Source organism: Pan troglodytes, chromosome 5 (genome assembly GCF_028858775.2).
Source record: "Pan troglodytes isolate AG18354 chromosome 5, NHGRI_mPanTro3-v2.0_pri, whole genome shotgun sequence".
Lineage (NCBI taxonomy): Eukaryota > Metazoa > Chordata > Mammalia > Primates > Hominidae > Pan > Pan troglodytes.
This window is the reverse complement of record NC_072403.2, coordinates 52,147,575-52,166,560: the sequence shown is the minus strand read 5'-3', so window position 1 is coordinate 52,166,560 and position 18,986 is coordinate 52,147,575. Positions and strand designations below refer to the sequence as shown.

The 18,986-nt window shown below is 39.9% G+C and overlaps 1 protein-coding gene and 1 long non-coding RNA gene across 6 annotated transcripts in view; one reads left to right on the top strand and one right to left on the bottom strand.

The window, feature by feature from the left end:
* The window catches only part of LOC107975155 (uncharacterized), a 64,504-nt gene extending 54,412 nt beyond the window's left edge, over positions 1-10,092 (bottom strand). The window contains exon 1 of the long non-coding RNA XR_001718449.4: positions 9,987-10,092. This is a non-coding gene — a long non-coding RNA (uncharacterized LOC107975155). The remainder of the gene's footprint in view (positions 1-9,986) is intronic.
* The window catches only part of RCAN2 (regulator of calcineurin 2), a 272,477-nt gene that overhangs the window by 206,892 nt on the left and 46,599 nt on the right, over positions 1-18,986 (top strand).

Sequence of the window (18,986 nt, the reverse complement as noted above, 5' to 3'; positions counted from 1 at the left end):
TGAGAAGAGATGCATGATATATAATAGTGTGAAAAGAAAAACCTTAGACAAATTAAATTTAAGAGTTTAATGAAGCAAAGAACAATTTGCAAATTGCCACTGCCATGTAGTCAAAAAGGAGTTATGGAGAGAAAAAAGAAAATGACAAACAGGAAATGCTAGTGAGGTGCAGAAACAGCCAGATTGGGTATAGGTCAGCATTTGCCTTATTCGAACAGTTTGAACAGTTGGAGGCCTTTGGCACAAACTCGCTGACTGGAGTTTATAGTCTGTTTATACATTCAGTTAGGTTACAGTTCACTATGCATGGAGAAACCTTTAGGCCACACTTCAAATATGTAAGGAGGCAACTTTAGGCTAAACTTAATTTTACAATACCTGTTTACAACAGCTGCTACATATTAATAATATTCTATTGGCCAGGAGCTTCATGCAGCTCATCTTTAATTCTCACAATAACCATGCAAGGTAATCATAAATATTCCATTTTACAGCTTCAAAAACAGTGACCCAAAGAATGAGCTCCTTACCTAACATCTGTGTAAATGGCATAACCAGAAGTCCAGTCTGTCTAACTCTTGAGCTGCCTCTAGAAAAAGTAGGCCTATGTAGCAAATCTGCACATCCTACACATGCACCCTAGAACTTAAAATTAAAATTGAAAAAAGATTCCAGTAACATTAGACAAGAATAAAAACTCTTTTAAAAGATAATACCCAATAATAGCAAAGATCTGGTAGAAAAATAAAATGATTCAATACCAAAAAAAGAAATAAAGGAAAAGTAGGTAGGGAAGACATTTTCATAGTCAAATTCAGGATGTACTTACCTTCAAGCAACTAGAAGAACTTACCAAGAAATGCTTGTTGGGCACCTACTAGAGAGGTCTTTCTCAAACTGACCCATGTATCACCTGCATCTGGGCCTCATCCCAGCACCCCTCGATTAGAACCTCTTTATTTGCGACTTTGCAATTGCCATTGCTAACAGCTCTCCAGGTAATTCTTACATTACCAGAGAACTGTGCCAGGCCCAGAGCCTAGAGCAGTGTTTCTCAAAATGTAATGTTGGACCACTTGCATAAGATCACCTAGAGCAATTGTGTAAAATCCAGAGTCCCAGGCTCCATCTCTGGAAATAGGATGGAGCCCAAAATTGATTTATATTTTTAAACATCCATTTGATTAAGCATCACATGTTATCATTAATGGTGCAATGGTGGTGAACATTACATGTTGCGTAATTTTATGCATACACACACATAACTAGAGATTCAATAAGGTTTTAGGGTATGTGTGTGTGTGCATTTCTAGGTGTAAAGAAATTATGACCTGAAATTATTAGTGAACTAATAAATATTTGAGAAAGCAAAGCAAACATGTATAGATCAACAAATAGATGGTATATATAGATAGTGTATAATCAAATGCTACCTGTGTGGTACAGAATCTGATTTCAGTGGAAGTAGATAAGAGAACAATTAATGAAGGTTGAAAGAATCAGTGCTGTTTTTATGGAGAATGGATGTCTCAACAGGCATCTTAACAGCTGAGTATTTAATACTTTCCCATATCCCATAATTCATGAAGATTGCAGTAATATACTGCTTTTCCCAAATAAACTACAGGAAAAAAGAACTGTGTCAGCTTTTCAGAGACAGAGCTGCAGGAATACAGTAGCCAGGAGTAGCTGGCCCTGAAATGATATAGGCTGTGGATGCCATGCGGCCATCACAGTGACTCACTCAGGCACCAGCCTGTTCTCACTTGTGTCTCAGGCTCCCCCCTCAGCAGAAAAGCTTGAGGACCACTTAGGAATAGTCATGATACAAATGTCAGTTTCTCCTTTGCTGCAGCAGTACCAAAATCTTAACAAATGAGCTGAGTCACCTGGGGAGCTCCTGCAAACTACACATTCTGGTCTATTGGGTTTTATTAAAATTAGTGATTTTTCTTCCTTTTACCAATTTTGGAGTTCACGTTTGCAAGTCATTCCCTTCTAGATAGTCATGACATTATCTCCCCCTTCTGGGACAGCAGAAACATTGGAGTGGCCTCACTGGGTTGGATCATTCACCAGCTTTGCAATTGCACCCCCACATCCCTGGAATCACAGAGTGGAATAGTGATGCCCACTCTGTCGAGACTAAATATCCTTACTCCAACCTAAGAGCCACCTTTAGGCTCTAAGGCCTTTCAACTAAATTGTTATTTGAGTTCTTAACCTTTCACCATATTTTGCAATGAGAAGGTACAAATTTTCTGCCCACATTAACTCTATTGCTTTATCCTTTAGGGCAACAGTTCAAGCTATTTCTCATTTATTTAAAAAAAAATTATCAAGTATTCTCTGATGTTATAAGCCAAATTAACGAGAATATAATTTTTAAAATTCATACAAGTCACATTTCCCAATTTTTCTAAACCATCTGGCACCTGCAATCTAACCAACTGCCACCTAGATTCAGCAACTAGGTCTTTGGAAAGGTTTGTGGAGTGTTAAAAATCCAAGCACACAGTAGGACTTTGCTCAGTACTTAAAAATTCTACTACTTCTACCACGAGGAAAGCTCATTTTGCTTCTCTTCATTTTAAATCAGTGTGATGAGTTTGTAATATTCATACTTATATTTAATTGCAGTAGTAAAGAGTTATTTTAAAACCTCATAATAAAATGGGAAAGTATTCTAATATCTCAGTTAACCAGGCCTTTGGGAAACTGATGTGTTCAAATTATATCCAAAGGATTATGTTGATGACAACCCACTATCAAGGCAGTCCTGAATATTGAGGACAAAGAGAAAGTATCTTGAGCAAGGCTGCACAGATACCTAGGGAGGGAAGTCAGAAAATCAGAGTTCTTGTCCTTGCCACTGACTTCCTGGGGATAAGTCACTTTTCCTCTGGGCCCTGGCTAATATTAGTTTACATTGGTATGTCTGTACCAGATTCTTGAAATATGGTTGGATTTTTTTTTTTAATTAGAGAGAGATAGGGTCTTTGCTGCCCAGGCTAGAGTATAGTGGTACAATCACAGCCCACTGCAACCTCGATCTCCTGGGCTCAAGTGATTCTCCCACCTCAGCCTCCTGAGTAGCTGGGACTACAGCTGTGTACCACCATGCCCAACTAATGTTGTTTTTAATAGGTAGGGTCTTGCTATGTTGCTCAAGCTGGTTTTAAACTCCTGGGCTCAAATGATCCTCCTACCTCAGCCTCCCAAAGTACTGGGGTTACAGGTGTGAGCCACCACGCCTGGATTGAATATGTTTATATTGGTAAATATCCTTTACCCAGGGGCCCTGCAGTGCTGCCTTGGTCACTCAGCCCCTTTCCTGAGATGCCCTGGATTTCTCCATCATTCAGTCAGTAAAGGCTTATTGTCTCCCTGCCAGCCCCCGGTCAGGCAGTTTCCATGCAGAAAGATTTCCAAATATTTTGAGCATCACCTGTGCTCTGGGCTTAAGATTTCTTACTTCTGGAATGAAAGTTTAGAATAGATAACCCTAACTCTGGAATGCTGAGGTTTTATGTTGTACGTTTAATATTTAGAGGAAAAGGCAGATTTGACTTGGGGCCAGAACCCTGCCTTTGCCTCTGGAATTGGCTTTTTGGAAAGGTGTAAAACTATTTGCATTGAAAGCCAGGAAGGACCTGAAAGCAGTTCTCTGCCAAATTGATCTGTACACTTTGGCCATCAATAACTTCAAGTATAAGATTACTTATGGGGCCATCATTGAATCATAAAGATGAACGTCTCCTCCTAAGCTCTAGATCAGTGGTCCAAAAACAGGCTTTGGTTTCACAGTGCGATTTAGAAATGAACACAAACATATTCAATAGATGAAGATAGAGGGTCATCTTTTCAGAGAAATTTAAGGATTAAGACAGCATCATTTTCTCTTGACCAGTGTGACCTTTTGTTTGTTTGTTTGTTTGTTTTGAGACAGAGTCTTGCTCTGTCACCCAGGCTGGAGTGCAGTGGCACGATCTTGGCACCAGCCACCACAGCCGGCTAATTTTTTGTTATTTTTTTAGTAGAGACGAGGTTTCACCGTGTTAGCCAGGATGGTCTCGATCTCCTGATCTCGTGATCTGCCTGCCTCGGCCTCCCAAAGTGCTGGGATTACAGGTGTGAGCCACCGTGCCCAGCCCAGTGTGACCTATTTTTGAGGTATCAGTAACCACAATGATAGAGCAGTAACACAAGTTGTATGTTGGATATTTGAGTGGTCTGTTTTGGATAACATATGCTTATTAGGGGAAATGCGAAGTAGTTGTTCTAAAATATGTGTCATTCAACTTTCTCTTTTATGCAATTAAAACATTTTAATTGGGCAGTTTAGGACTTTGCTAGGCCCTGGGCAAATAGGAATGAACAAGACAGAAAGTGTCCCTGACTTTATAGTGCTTCCAGTATAGGTGGTACTCAGTGAAAGAAAGTTACCATTAATGATGATAATGGGAGGCAGATTTGCACAGTGGTTAATGGATGCTAGAGAAAAACTGCTACTTATTAACTGTGTGACCTTGGATAAAGTAATTACCTAGCCACTATAAGCCTTAGTTTCATTATCTGTAAAATGGGGGCACTAATATTTCCTTAGGTCTGTTAATAAAATCAAAAAGATCAGGCCTTATAATATCTTTGGAACAATGCCCAACATATAGTAACTGTTCAACATATGGCATCTCTGATCATTAATAAATTGGAATCACTAATAAAAATAAAAAGAAAAATAACAAAATAAGAGAAAAATGTTTAGCTCAGTTCTCTTTTTCAAGCTCTCTCTGGAGCACAGAGGAACCCATTTTCTATAGGCTAATTGATACTGTTTGAAAGCTGCTACATCACTGGTGAGCCTTCCTTTTCTCTGATTAAATAATTCAAATCTCCCTTTTCACTTGTTTTAAAGTCATGCCTGCTTTCTTAACCACAAGTAGCTTCTTATTGTTTGAATACACTTTTTGAAGAGTGGATTGAAACCCATAGCTGCTTAATTGTCACATGGGAAACTTGTTTAAAACATTCATTCCCAGATGGCGACTCCAGGAATCTGTGGTTCTGATGAGCAAACCAAGGTATTTTCATGCACAGACCAATTGTAGACACAGTTTGAGAAATTCTGCTCGTGACAGCTGGTCTTGCAAACCCCTATAATAAAGGCAGATGCCATAAACTGGACATATGTCCAGGGCTGTTATTAGTCAGCGCATGCCTGTTGAAATGTCAAGCTAATTCCCTACTGCCATTCCTAGGTAGCTGTGGCCTGGTGTCTCTGACTTTTCTTCTCCCCGCCCTCACTCTACCCCAAACCTCAGCTGCCTGACCCTTTCTCCAGGAACCTCCTGACCAACCAACAACTAAAGAAGTAACACCTAGCACAGCATTGGCCTCTGCCATAGGGGTATGGCTAATGCATACTCTAGAACTGTACTGATTGATAATATTTTTAACATTGCCTTTGGAAATGATTGATTTAGGGAAAAGATGACATCTCTGTTCCTCAGTAAAATAGCCACACATACACACACACCCCTACACACATGCCCCACATGTATGCACATGCATGTGTGTCCACATACCTCCCTGAGACATCTCACTAACCACTCTACTAAGACTCCTTCAGTTTAATTAATACCCAACTTCTTTATTGAAGAGAAGGAATGGATGGCACAGGCTTCTGGCCCACTGGTTATGATGAATGAACTTCTCTACCCTGATATTTCATAAAAAGCTACAGCATCTTGGCAGTATTCTCCAAGGCTTCATTGGAACCAGTAGAATCCCCTTTAAAATACAGCTTTATAGGGAGAGAAAGCCCTCTTAGTTATTTACGTTATAACATGGTTATTGGGTATCTGGAGGTGCCTGCTATGTATTCCTGGGAGTTTAATTTGCCTTGCTATGTGTGCTTTTGTGTGTGTGTGTGTGTGGTCTTCTAATCTGAGTGTTCATCTTTACTATGTTCACCTAAGTTTTCAGCAAAGATCCTTTTAACTGTTAAGGGTTGACATCTTGCAAAGGTTCAATGTTCTGGTGTGCCAATTCCTGGCTACAAGAGATTAAAGTATTCCTAATCCTTTTCTGTTCTCATTTTTAAAAAAAATATTTTCAGGAGATGGTAAGAGACCTTTAAATGCTCCCTTGAATGGCCTTAGTTCTGACTTCTCCAATTCAAAATGATTAATCACCTCACTTTTACTGCCAAGCCTGGGATATTATGGCACTGCTCAGAGCTAACTTGGTCAAGAGTTTCATCTTTCCTGGAATTGTCCTTGGTATTTCAAAGCTTTGTGTGGGGTAGACAGCATTTTACTAGGAGTACTAAGGCATGGATTCTGTTCCTAGTTCTACCATTAACTTGCTCTGTGATCTTGACCAAGACTCTGAATCACTCTGTGCCATAGTTTCATCATTAATAACGATGATAACAACAACCACTCACAGCTACTGAGTTATCATGTGCCAAACACTAACTCATCACTTTATATGCACTAGCTCATTCAGCAACCCTTTTTTGGGGAGTTACTATTCATCAGACACATCTTGTGCATTATCTCATTAAATTCTCATAACAATCCTATGAAGGAACTGTTCTTATTATTCCTATTTTGCAGATGACAAGACTGAGAATTACAAGGGCAGAATTACTTGAGCAAGGCTCTCCTACAGTAAGTGGCAGATCAAAAAGTTGAACCCAGTATGGTCTGATAACCAAGCCAATGTTTATAGCCACATATATACCATGCTGCCCCCGATTCAACTGACAAATGGAGATGGGTGTGAAGAATACTTTGATCAAAGATCCGGAGGCAGGAATGTACAGAGCAGTGCTTCTCAACAGGGAGCAATTCCTCCCTTCCCAGGAGACATTTGAGAATATCTGCAAACACTTTGTCACAATTAGGGGGGTGCTACTGGCATTTAGTGGATAGAGGCCAGGGCTCTCACCAAACATCCTATAATGCACAGGACAGCTCACTGTAACAAAGAATTATCTGAACCCAAATGTCAATAGTGCCAAGGTTAAAGCAAACCTCTCGAGAGCAAGACTATTCTGCTAGTGTATCTCAAAAGAAGGAGACAATTGGGCACTCTTTTGGTATTGCCTGGTTGCTAATGTACCCACAAATGTCCATCAGGTTATGAGGAATTGAAACTGTCAGGATATGGGGTACAGTGAGAATCAACAGCTCTTCTTGCTGGCAAGCAAGTCTTTGGCTTTTATTAATCAAGTTTAATCAAGATGGATAGAATGGGAAGGTCTTCAAACTATGTGAATTCTCACATTACACCAAAAAAATTTAGTACCTATTCAAGGGTAAGAACAAACCAACTGACCCCTGGCTACATATTAGAATCATTTGGGAAGCTTTTTAACATACCATTGCTCAGGTTTCAACCCAAGAGATTCTGGTTAACTTGTCTGGTATGGCCTAGGTGGTTCCAACGCATAGCCAAGATTGAGAGTCTCTGACTATATTAGATCAAGGTGTGCAGTTAAGGAGTAGAATTTGGATGAAACAGCAGCTTTAGGGATGAGTTGATAAGAAAATGAGCATCCAGTACATGGAATTTTAAAATATTTGCAACAGGGTTCCAGAGATGTATTGCCTGAATCTAATCATGAGGAAACAGCAAACAAATCCAAATTAAGGGACATTGTACAAAATACCTGGCCTGTACAATACAAAGATGTCAATGTCAAAGAGTGAGGAATGTTCCAGATGAAACGAGACTAAAGAGAGTTGATAATTGTTCAATACATTATGTGTGATTTTCTTGTGTTATAAAGGAACACTAATGGGACAATTGGCCATAATGGAAAGTGGTTTATAGATTGTAATATTGTATCAGTGTTAATTTCCTGGTTTGATAATTGTACAGCAGTTATAGAAGAGAATGTCCTTGATTTTAGTAAATATATAAAACATTTTAGAGGTAAAAGGGCATATATCTGAAACTTTTGTCAAATGATTCAGGAATAAAGTGTGTGGTTTTTTTTGTGTGTATGTGTGTGTGTGTGTAAAGGATGGGTGGGACAAAAGGATAAAGAAAATGTCGTAAGATATGCATATTGGGGAATCTGGATGAAGGGTATATAGGAATTCTTTGTATTACTCTATTTTTGCCACTTTTCTCTAAATCTTGAAATTATATCAAAATACAAAGTTAAAGTAAATTACTTTAAATGGTAATAAAAGGATTCCTGTCTCCAGAGTCCTTTTGGGGGCTAAGATACTTGTCTGCATTTCATGGATGTCTTAGGTGACATCTTTTGTGCAAAGAAGAGGGAATGGATAGAAATGGGCAAGAGGTATCCTGAAGATTATCAGGTAATTATTATTATTTTATAATGAGGGAAAATCAATTGTGACTTTCAAGCTAGGAGATTCCCCTAAACAGGTTTTCTGATAGAGCTAAGTTACCTCTTAAAGCGCCTCCGTCTTTAAACATCTAATGTCAAGTCAGGTTCATCTAAGTCAGAATAGTGACCTGAAGAGCTACAGCTACTTTTAGCACTTTGTCTCGGAGAATGCAGTTTCCCTCTTTTTAGATCCTTTTATCATAAGGTGGGGTGAGGGCATGGGAGGAGTAGCTACTGAAGAAGACAGAAATAGATTAAATATTCAATTGAGTAAAACCCTTTAAAGCACTCCCTTCCCCATGACCACCCACACCCTGCCCCATCTATGCCTCCCTCTGGCATAAATAAAAAATATTTAGGTGGTGAAAGGGGGTACAGGAACTGTTCCTTCTTTATAGACCAAAAAAAATTAAGTAAAATTAAAACCTACTTTCTATAAAAAAAAAAAGTTTTAAAAAGTGAAGTCAATGAATGTTTATGGGCACAAAATTTATTGTCTACTTCAAAGAAAGTGATTTATTTTTACATTGTTCTTCATGATCCATTGATAGGGCAACCACACACCCCAACTGGCCCAGGACAGTTCTTCTGGGTACTAGTCCTCCTACCATAATTATCAACACCTTCTTTTACACTGAAATGTGTCTTAGTTTGAATATTTAGTTCTATAGTCATCTACCTATAGAAAAAGCCATTTCTCCTCCTATGAGAAAATAATTTTCACCAAGAATGGTATTTTACCCAGATCACTGGGCTTCCTAATAGGAAAATTAACAAGATCAGGTAAATAGCCATGTGGAAATCTGAGCCCATTTGTGATAGAACAGAGATGGATGTACAAATAGAAAACCAACACGTTCCACAAATGAAACAATGAAAGACTTGAGAACAGACAATCAAAGGGGACAGTTTTGCTGATCTTTCTTTTTTCCTCAAGCACCATTCTAAATTACTTTTTTGATAGAACAAAACGATGTTTTATTCTTGCCCTTGCAGGCAGAGGCTGCATTGCCAGCATGCATTTGTCTTCCATTTCCACATAAAGGCCGGATAGTACTGATGGTATCTGCTTAAGAACTTAATAAAACTCACACCTAGTTTCAGGGGAAGTCAACCCAGGCATCTGTTTGGAGGCTGCCACTCACCTCTAGCCCTGTCTAGCTCACAAAATGACATACATATTTGCTGCTCTGTTCAACCTATCTATCTGGGAAGCAAAGGCTCCATCAAGAGGAAATAAACTGTAGCTGATACACGGCCAAGAGGATGATTTAATGCAGTCCAGAGAGCTTTCAGAGCAATTTCAACTCCCATGCTTGAGTGTTGAAAAAGTGTGACTGCAGTTTAAAGTCCTTATGTACGAGCTTATGGGACAGCTTCTTTCAAATACAGACAGGTTTTTGTATTTAAAATATTCCCCAAAGTAGCATTTTGTGGGAAAGACTGTGTATAACCCTTCAGATCTGAAACAGGGACAGTTTGATGGTGACTAGATTAGAGTTTAAACACGTTCTTTATGTTTTGGCCAGTGCAGATTGACAGGTCTCATGGATGCCTCTTTTGATGGTGGGATATTTAAATCATAGGACCACAGAGCTCCTAGTTGTGGCCATACCTTACATACTCCTGGACACAGTTGCTGTTTCTTGTGGTGGGGGCTTGTCTCTCCTCAGAGCTTGTGTCGTGGCAAAGTATACTCTATGATGGGCACTGCTGCTGATGCCCATAATTGAAGGCAGATATTCCGAGGAAACCTCTCATGATGTAATAATATCCACTAGAATTCTACACACCAACCCTGCGTAGTTGGTTTTTGTTTTGTTCCGTTTTTAGACAGAGTCTCACTCTGTCACCCAGGCTGGAGTGCAGTGGCACAACCTTGGCTTACTCAGCTCAATGCAACCTCCACCTCCTAGGTTCAAGTGATTCTTCTGCTTCACCCTCCCGAGTAGCTGGCACTACAGGTGCACACCACCACGCCTGGCTAATTTTTGTAGTTTTAGTAGAGATGGGGTTTCACCATATTGGCCAAGCTGGTCTCAAACTCCTGACATCGTGATCCACCCCCCTTGGCCTCCCAAAGTGCTGGGATTACAGGTGTGAGCCACCATGCCTAGCCCAAATATTCTTCATTTGGGAAAAGAACCCACCTCACTAAAATGCTGATGACCTCATAGTGGATGTTCCTTTACTGTTGTTGCATTTGTGCAACATCTTCCATACTTTAAGAAACTTTCTGGTCGCATCTGATTATTTTTATGTGGCATTTGCATGGATAGAGCATGAGAAATTAACCAAGCTCTAAGACGGAATAGTGGAGAAGAGCCTGTGTCTCAATAGCTGTGTAGCAAAATAAAGGTCTTAGCTCTGTGGCCGTGCTACAAGCACTTTGTCATCACTAGCCTCTGACAATCAAATAGCTTTTCTTTCTCAAGAATAAAAAACTAGGTGATGCTTATACCAAGCCAACAAAAAAGGTTTTATGATTTTTAGTGTCCAACCATTAAAAGAACAATGACTTTGGGTGCCATCTGAGTGGCTTAGAGGAGGTCTCTATTTGAGAGAAGATGGTGGAGCCAAGTCCAGTGTTGGCAAACTCACCAACTGTTTTGCATTGTGATTGCATTCTCATCATGAGCTTTAGTGGGGCATAGAGGCTACAGACTTCAAAGGCAATTGGCTCAGGGAAACAAAAGCAATAATATCCTTTATTTTTTGTAGCAAAAATAATATCTACTGTAAAACCCTAGTCTGCTGATCATAATAATGTAATCTTAGCCACCTCAGGGTTTTCTCAGTCAATTCAGACCACTCCCAAACAGATGCTGAATTTAAAACACTTACACATGATTCCTGATCAACTGTGGGAAAAAAAAAAAAAGGTGATGATTGCACCACTGTACTCCAGCCTGGGCAACAGAGTGAGACCTGTCTCAAAAAATAAATAATAAATAAAATGAAACCTTTATACATTGTCAAAATGTTGAGATATGGTTGTTAAGAGTGACAGTGACCTTGTTTAAATTTAGCCAATCAGCATCCGCCACTATATTCTCAGCCTGCTGGTTCCAGTCATCTGCATATATTCCTCATGGCAGGAAGTGCCCATGTTTCCGTTTGCTCCCCTGTTAAGAGGCCAGGTGGTTACCCTCCATCTTCGTTGTCCTGACCAAAGGGTCTCCTTGGGTCTCCTGCTCTCTCAGCCTACCTCTGTACCCCTCTTGGAAAAATTCAGAAAATACTTGGTGGTTCTTCCATTACACTCTAGAACTATGAGAAATCCACTGGGGCTGTCTCGGGACCTCTCTGCCTAGATGTCCACACAACCATGTCTGCTCTACTGTTAACATAGGACATGGGAGAGGGATTCTGGAGGCTGGCTGCTTTCCTGGTCACTCCTCCCTCTCCAGGTGGTGAGGCACAGGTGCTGTCTGTTTCAGATTTCTCAACTCACTTGGATCCCAGAATTTTACCACCCTTTGAAGGTTGTGACCAAGATGGGGTGGGGGGATGCAGAGCCCATACTCAGAGACCTACATCAGCATACAACCTTATTGCTCCCTTCTCTAACGCTCCTACTTTTCCCTAGTCCAGAGAATTTTTATCTTCTCTTTGATGGAACAACTGTTTCTGCAAATATACCTCCAAATATTTTGTGCTAGCAGCTGTACCTTAGCTTTTGAACCCAAGGCCAAGAATCTGACCTTTTGTTTTCTGCTTCCACAGTTGAGGCAGTAGATGACCTATATATAGCTACCTGAATAGAGTAATGGGATTCAGTGAAAGAAACCATCAATTAATATATTCCTCTGCAAATGCAAACAGCATTCCAAAAACAGAAGTTCTCGAGCAAACACTTTCCCCTTATCAAAGGTTTGCAGGTTGAATACCTTGTTGTCTTAAGTAAGCTTTGTGTTAATATGTGAACCACAAACAGGAAGGCAGCCAAAATGCTACTGGAAAGTAAAAGATAAAATAATCAGAGTCCAAATTTTGCTTGCTGTGTGATCCATAGTAAACCTCCATGCTGTGCTCCATTCAGCTGACTCCTCATCATCTTTCTCAGCATCTTATGTACCCAGCCTTTCATAGAGCTGACTACAGGCCAACTTTGCCCTAAGAACAAAATGCAGGGATTAGGCTTGTTCACAAAAGAAACACACAACTCATGATTTTAAAAAAAAATCTGCCACACTCTTACAGCTCTCTAAAAAGGAAATGATCATGATTAGCTCAACAGCTACATTTTCATTTAGAGGAAATGCCCATGCCATAGATGGACACAGCCATTCAGCCAAATCAATGTTGATTAATCTCTTCTGCATTATATAAAGAGAAAATACCTAATGGTCCTGAGATATTTATAATTCTATTTTTATCTGTTCATGTTTATTATTTATGCATTTTTACAATGCTGCACAAGATTTTTTTCTCATGTGATAAAGGAGCTATGGTCATAACTTTTAGTTTTTCCAACTAGAATGAAGAGATTAACTTCAGCAAAGGAAAATCACTTAAGCTCCTTAAGTCGTATTTTCTTCATCTGAAAAGTGGTAATAGTAATGTTTCCTCTGTGTACCTCAGAGGGTTATGAACATCAATGATATAATCAATATCAAAGGTAGACAACATATGTGAAAGCAACTTTTAAACCCTGAAGTGCTACGCAAACACCATAATGTTAATGTTATCATAATTAGTAGTATACAAAACATGTTTTCATGGATGAAACAGAGAGAGCAGAGAAATTGTGAATTCTGTGCCCTCATCTTTAGTGGAAGCAAGAATAAATGTCAGAAAGTCTGTTAACCCAATTTCCCTGCTGGCCAAAAAGAACCATGTTGGTCCATCAGGAAGGGCACTAGAGAAAATAGTGTGAGCGTGAGCTGCCCACTTCCAAGATGTTGGAACCCCAACTCCTGAAATTCAAAATACCACAGCTTTGGGTACCATTCCTTAAAACAAAAACAAACACAGACATAGCTAAGGTCCAGGAAGGCTTATATAAGGCAGGACAGGTAAAATATTCAAGAATATTTGTAAAGATCAGACATCTTTAAACTCTGAGCAAAACAGCTACAATGAAAGACGCTTAGAGGGGCTTAGATATGGTGAACATGGAACTTATTCATAACATCTTGGAACCTCCACTTAAAACTTGCAAAAGACAAACTGAGGACCAAATGAAAAAGGAAAGAGTCTATACTTTTACAACAAAGTATCTACTGAATATAAAATGAACTTTCGAAATCAGTTTCTTCTAGGAGTGATACAGACTGAAAATTATTATTTTAATTCAAAAAAGTCCTATTTTTAACATTTGTTTTTTCCAATTAAACATTACATGTTTATAGAAAAATTAAAGAGTATGACCAAAAAGACAAAGAATGTTAACACAGTTTTATAACAGAAAAGCATTTTAACATTTTGATGTATCTTTTTCCAATTGTTTTGTTTTATGTATTGTGTGACATTTAATATACATAAAAGTAGTTATGCGTCTATATATATGTGAGTTGTGAAGCATAATGAAATAAACCTCTATAAACCTACCACCTAACAGGATTAAGTCATTGTCCCTTATTTCAAGAGGCTAGCAATAGTTTCACAAGGGGTAGACTCTTTAAAGAAGCACAATAACTTGTTACAGGTTCTATGATGACAGAATGTACAAGGTTCAGTAGAGAGTCTAAGGAGGATGTGATCGGTTTCACTCGGCTGAAGGTGAGGGGCAGGTAGAAGTAGAACGCCCTTGTAAAGGGTGTAACCCATATTTAACTCCATTTTGAAGCTTTAGATGATCATTAAGATAATAATATTTTGCCATGTTCATCTTTTTAGCAATATTGGCTATTTTGTATAACAATGGACAGAACTGTGCAAGCATTTGATAGAAAAGGGCACAAGCTTCAGAGACAAACATTGGTGTTAAAATCCCAGCTATACTGTCACTAGCTGAGTGGCTTTTGGCAAGGTTCTTAACTTCTTCACAATTAAAAGTGATAATATCTGTTATTGTTTTGTGATATAAAGCTTATATCTGAAAACTGAAGAGTGTTAAAGGCTGGCTTTACCTTGGCCCAATTACTACAGCACAGAGTCTCGTCACCTACTTGGCTGCTCATTATAGTGGTGCACATGACACTGGCTAGTTTTTCAGAGATAGGGAAACAGTTAAACCTAAAAGAGACTGGTGTACAAAATACAGTATTATGTGTTAATTCAGCATGAGATGTATTTCTTTCTACTTCCCAGAATAATCGTGAACATTATCCAGGTTATCCCTACTACCACTACCACGAGTAAGGGAAAGGAAGCAAGAAAAAAGAGAAAGAAACCAACATTTACTGAGCACCATGTGCCAAGTGCTTTGCAAGTATCCTGTTATCTAATTTTTATGATAATCTTCAAATTTTTGTTATACAGCTGCAGGGATGGAAATGTGGTGGGATTAGGTACTGGCCTTAGTTCACCAGTGGATTTGTTGTCTGTGGTTGGGTAGCTGAGATGGTTAATTATGTGTCAACTTGGCAGTGCCACGGTGCTCAGATATTTGGTCAAACATTGTTTTGGATGTTTCCGTGAAGGTGCTTTTTGGATGAGATTAACATTTAAATTGGTGGGCTCTGAGTAAAGCAGTTTAACCTTCATAGCGTGTGTGGGCTTCATCCAATCAGTTGAAGGCCTTAATAGAACAAAGACTGACCTCTGTGACTAAGAAGTCTGTCATTATACTGTCGTTAGACTGGAGCTGCAACTCATCTTACCTCTCCAGCCTGTTGGCCTACCTTGCAGATTTCAGCCTTGTCAAGCCTCCATAAACCCATGAGCCTCTTCCTTAGAATAAATCTCTTTCTCTCATTAAATAGATGGATGGACAGACAGAGAGATAGGCAGGCAGGCAGACAGATATACATCCTGTTGGTTCTGATTCTCTGGAAAACTCTGTCAAATAGGTAGCAAATTGCCCCAAAACTCAGTGGATTAAAACAACACGTGTATTCTCTCACAGTATGTATGAATCAGGAATCCAGGCATGACTTAATTGGGTCTTTAGCTCAGGGACTCTCACAAGGATGTATCACAGAACTGGCTGTGGCTACAGTCTTATCTCAAGGTTTGACTGGGGAAGGAAGCACTTATAAGCTCACTCAGTGGCTGTTAGCAGGATTCAGCTCCTCACAGGCTGTTGGATGAGGGCCTCGGTTCCTCTCTGGTTGTTGGCTGGTGGTCACCCCCTGTTCCTTGCCATGTGGGGTTCTCCAGAGGGCAACTCACACCACAGCAGCTTGCTTCATCAGAAGAGGCCATTGAGAGGAGCCAGAGAGAATAAAACGAGGAGTCACAGTTTTTTTGTGTGCATTCCTCTCAGAAGTGACAGCCCACCACTTTTGACAGATTGTATTACTTAAAGCAAATCCCTACATCCAGCCCATATTCAAAGGGAGGGGCTTGCATAAGGGCATGAATAGCAGGATGTGAGGATCACTGGGAACCATCTGAGAAGACAGCCAATCACACACAACGAGTAAATACACATCACTGATTGACGAGAAGCTCAGTCTGACTCTGGGGCCCACCTTCTCCACGATGCCAGCTGCAACCTCGAAGAGCCGAGGGGAACCCTCCACAGGAATCAGCAATGAGAGGGTGGTCTGTGAGCATGGCACAAAGTGGGAGCATCGAATGGCCTAAAAGAATCATCCAGATGGTGCGGAGGCCCATTGCCCCTCAGCAAGGTCCCGGCACTCCTGCAGCCCTCAGAGTCAGCGCTTCTCTCCTCTGCCTGCAGCAGGCTCTACCTGCCCCAGAGTAAAGCCACTCTGGTGGGCTTAGTCCTGGGGCCCTATACTCACTTGACTCCTCCTGGCTTCTGTGTCCTGAAGCCTGTCAGCACTTCCCACCCACAAGCCCAAGCCCCCAGTCTTCCCATCCAGGGTGTAGTGAAGCTGTGATGAGCAGCCCAGATCCTCAAGCAGGCCCGCAGCAATCATTCGCTACCTCTGAATTATGGGCAGCTGAATGTTCTCAGCTGAGTCCCTGCATGAGAATAGCCCTTAGCCTTGGAGAGCTGGCATCACCTCCCAGGGCCATGCTCTCTCCCCAGGGATAGCTCTCGACCTGTGACTGTTCCATGAGAGGAGAGGGGAACATAAGATCCTGAACTGGGAGTGCCTGTGAAGGGTACCCCTCCCCTCATTGCCACCTTGAATCTGCAGAGGCCTTTGTTGGGACTGCATTGAGTTCAAGTCCTCCCTCTGCCCAATCCTGGGTCTCTCAGGTCTCCACAGGTGTTGATCCTGACAGCACTCCTAAATGAAGCTCCTGTACACAAAACCTCCACTCACAGGGCTCAGCCTACCATCCAAGAAAGGCCTGTATCTGCACAGCTGCAGCTGGCACTCCTCCAGCTGTCTTTACTTACCAGCTTCATTCTAATGTTGTGAATGCATGACCAAGGATCTCCACGCACTTGAGAAGAACCAACAGCAAGATACATAGCTAGTGAGATAAACCAAGAGCACAGGTGACCTAGAGTATTCAGAGCTATGCAGAAAGTAGACAAGATCTTTTTTAAAAAAGAGATCTATTTAATATTCGCAGAAAGATTTAACAGGCTATGACAGCTGTAACACAAGAACACAGCTGCTGTGAAAAAAAAGAGATATAACAAAATAAGCGTCCCTGTGCTGGCAAAATTTATTGGAAAATTTAGCAGAAGAGTTGAATGGACCTAACTGAAGAATAAGTTAATGATCTGAAAAATAATGTGAAAGGAATTCTGAGAATACAGAGTCAAAAGACAGAGAGATGGAAAATATGGAAGAAAAGAAAAACAGATAATAGATGCAAGAAATTCTATATCCAGCTAGGAATGCTGAAGGAAGGTAGTAGAAGCAATGGAGAGGAAGAAATTATCTAAATATGAGTGTGAAGAAACTATGAACAAAGACACAATAAGAGCCCACTGAATGCCCTATAGGAATAGTCAGCAAATTTTTTTCTGTGAAGAACCAGATAGTAAGTAGTTTAAGTTTTGCAGGTAATATTTCTTGACTGTATTGCAGCACAAAAGCTTCAATATGTAACAAAAACACAGTACGTGACTGTTTTCCTACAAAACCTTATTAAACATAAATAAGCATCAGGCCAGACTGGGCTTAGTTTGCTGACCCCTGCCTTCCAGAAATAATGGGGAAAAAAATCACACATCTAGTCACATTTTACTAAAAGTTCTGAACTCCAAAATTAGCGAAATTCTGTAAAGCTTCCAAAGACAAAACAAGGCCAGGATCTCACTTGTCTTCTATAACACAGTTGGCTAAAAAACAGTGGAGTCATATTCTGGGGAAAATTGAAGTGATTCTTAACCTGGATTATGTTCTAAGTCAAACTATCAGTCTAGTGTGATACACACGTATTTGGCCAGTCAATGACTTGAAATGTTTATCACCTGTCACTATCGTGGGAGGAGAGGGCCTACTCAAAGATGTTTTCTCACACAACGTAAAATGTTACTCCAAGAAAGAGGAAGATATGAGATACATGAAACAGCTGAAATAACCCCAGATTTAGATGAAGAGAAATCCAGTTATGACCATTATACAGCAGATGAAAAACCCGATCCATTGAAAATGAGACACCAACTCAGAGGGTTCTATGATGAGTGACTTTATTAAAGAACACATTTGCTATAATAACACAAATGATAGAATTAGGAACCTGGAAGTTCAATTTTGTGGAGTTACCAATGAGATAATGGCTTATGTCTGCTCTCTTCAACACCAGTAGAAATGCATTTAGGAATTTTAGGAGGAAAAAAATGAGACAGACATGATTGTTTAATGAAGCGAGTAAAAATTTGTGCCATTAATGAAGTGAATAAAATGGTGTTTTCTGAAACAGCAAATCCAAACTCCCACAGGTCAAGAAACTTAGAGTTGGAATTAAGAGAGTCACTAACTGTTCTTGTAAATTTATTTTTTGTTTATTGCATATATGACCATTACAGTTACTTCTCTATGTGGCTATTTTTTTTTCTACCGCTGCTTTTGTTACTTTTATATAATATTTTATAAATTTGCCTTTTTCCATGATTTTATTCTTAAGTAGGCTCAGGTTGTTTTTAAATTAGAAAATAGAAGTCTTAAAATTTTATTTAGATATCAGTATTATAACATCTTCTGATTTTCTTAAGACAGATGACAGCTTTTACATCTAGAAACATAAATTTATTTTTCTTGAGATTTGTATTTAAAGTATAGAAGACTCCTTCAGGAAATGAATATTTCTTGTTTTAAAGAAATCTTTTTCTGAAAGTCAGCAATTTCTCATATTTCTTATATTTCTTATTTTATTTTATTTTACACAAGGTCTCACTCTGTTCCCCAGGCTGGCATGATCATGGTTCATTGCAGCCTCAACTTCCCAGGCTCAAATGATCCTCCCACCTCAGGCTCCCAAGTAGTTGGGACCACCAGTGCATGCACTATGCCCACCTCGTTTTCGTTTGTTTGTTTTGTAGAGATGGGGTCTTCCTATGTTGCTTAGGCTGGTCTCAAACTCCTGGGCTCAAGTGATCTTCTCACCTTGGCCTCCCAGAGTGCTGGGATTA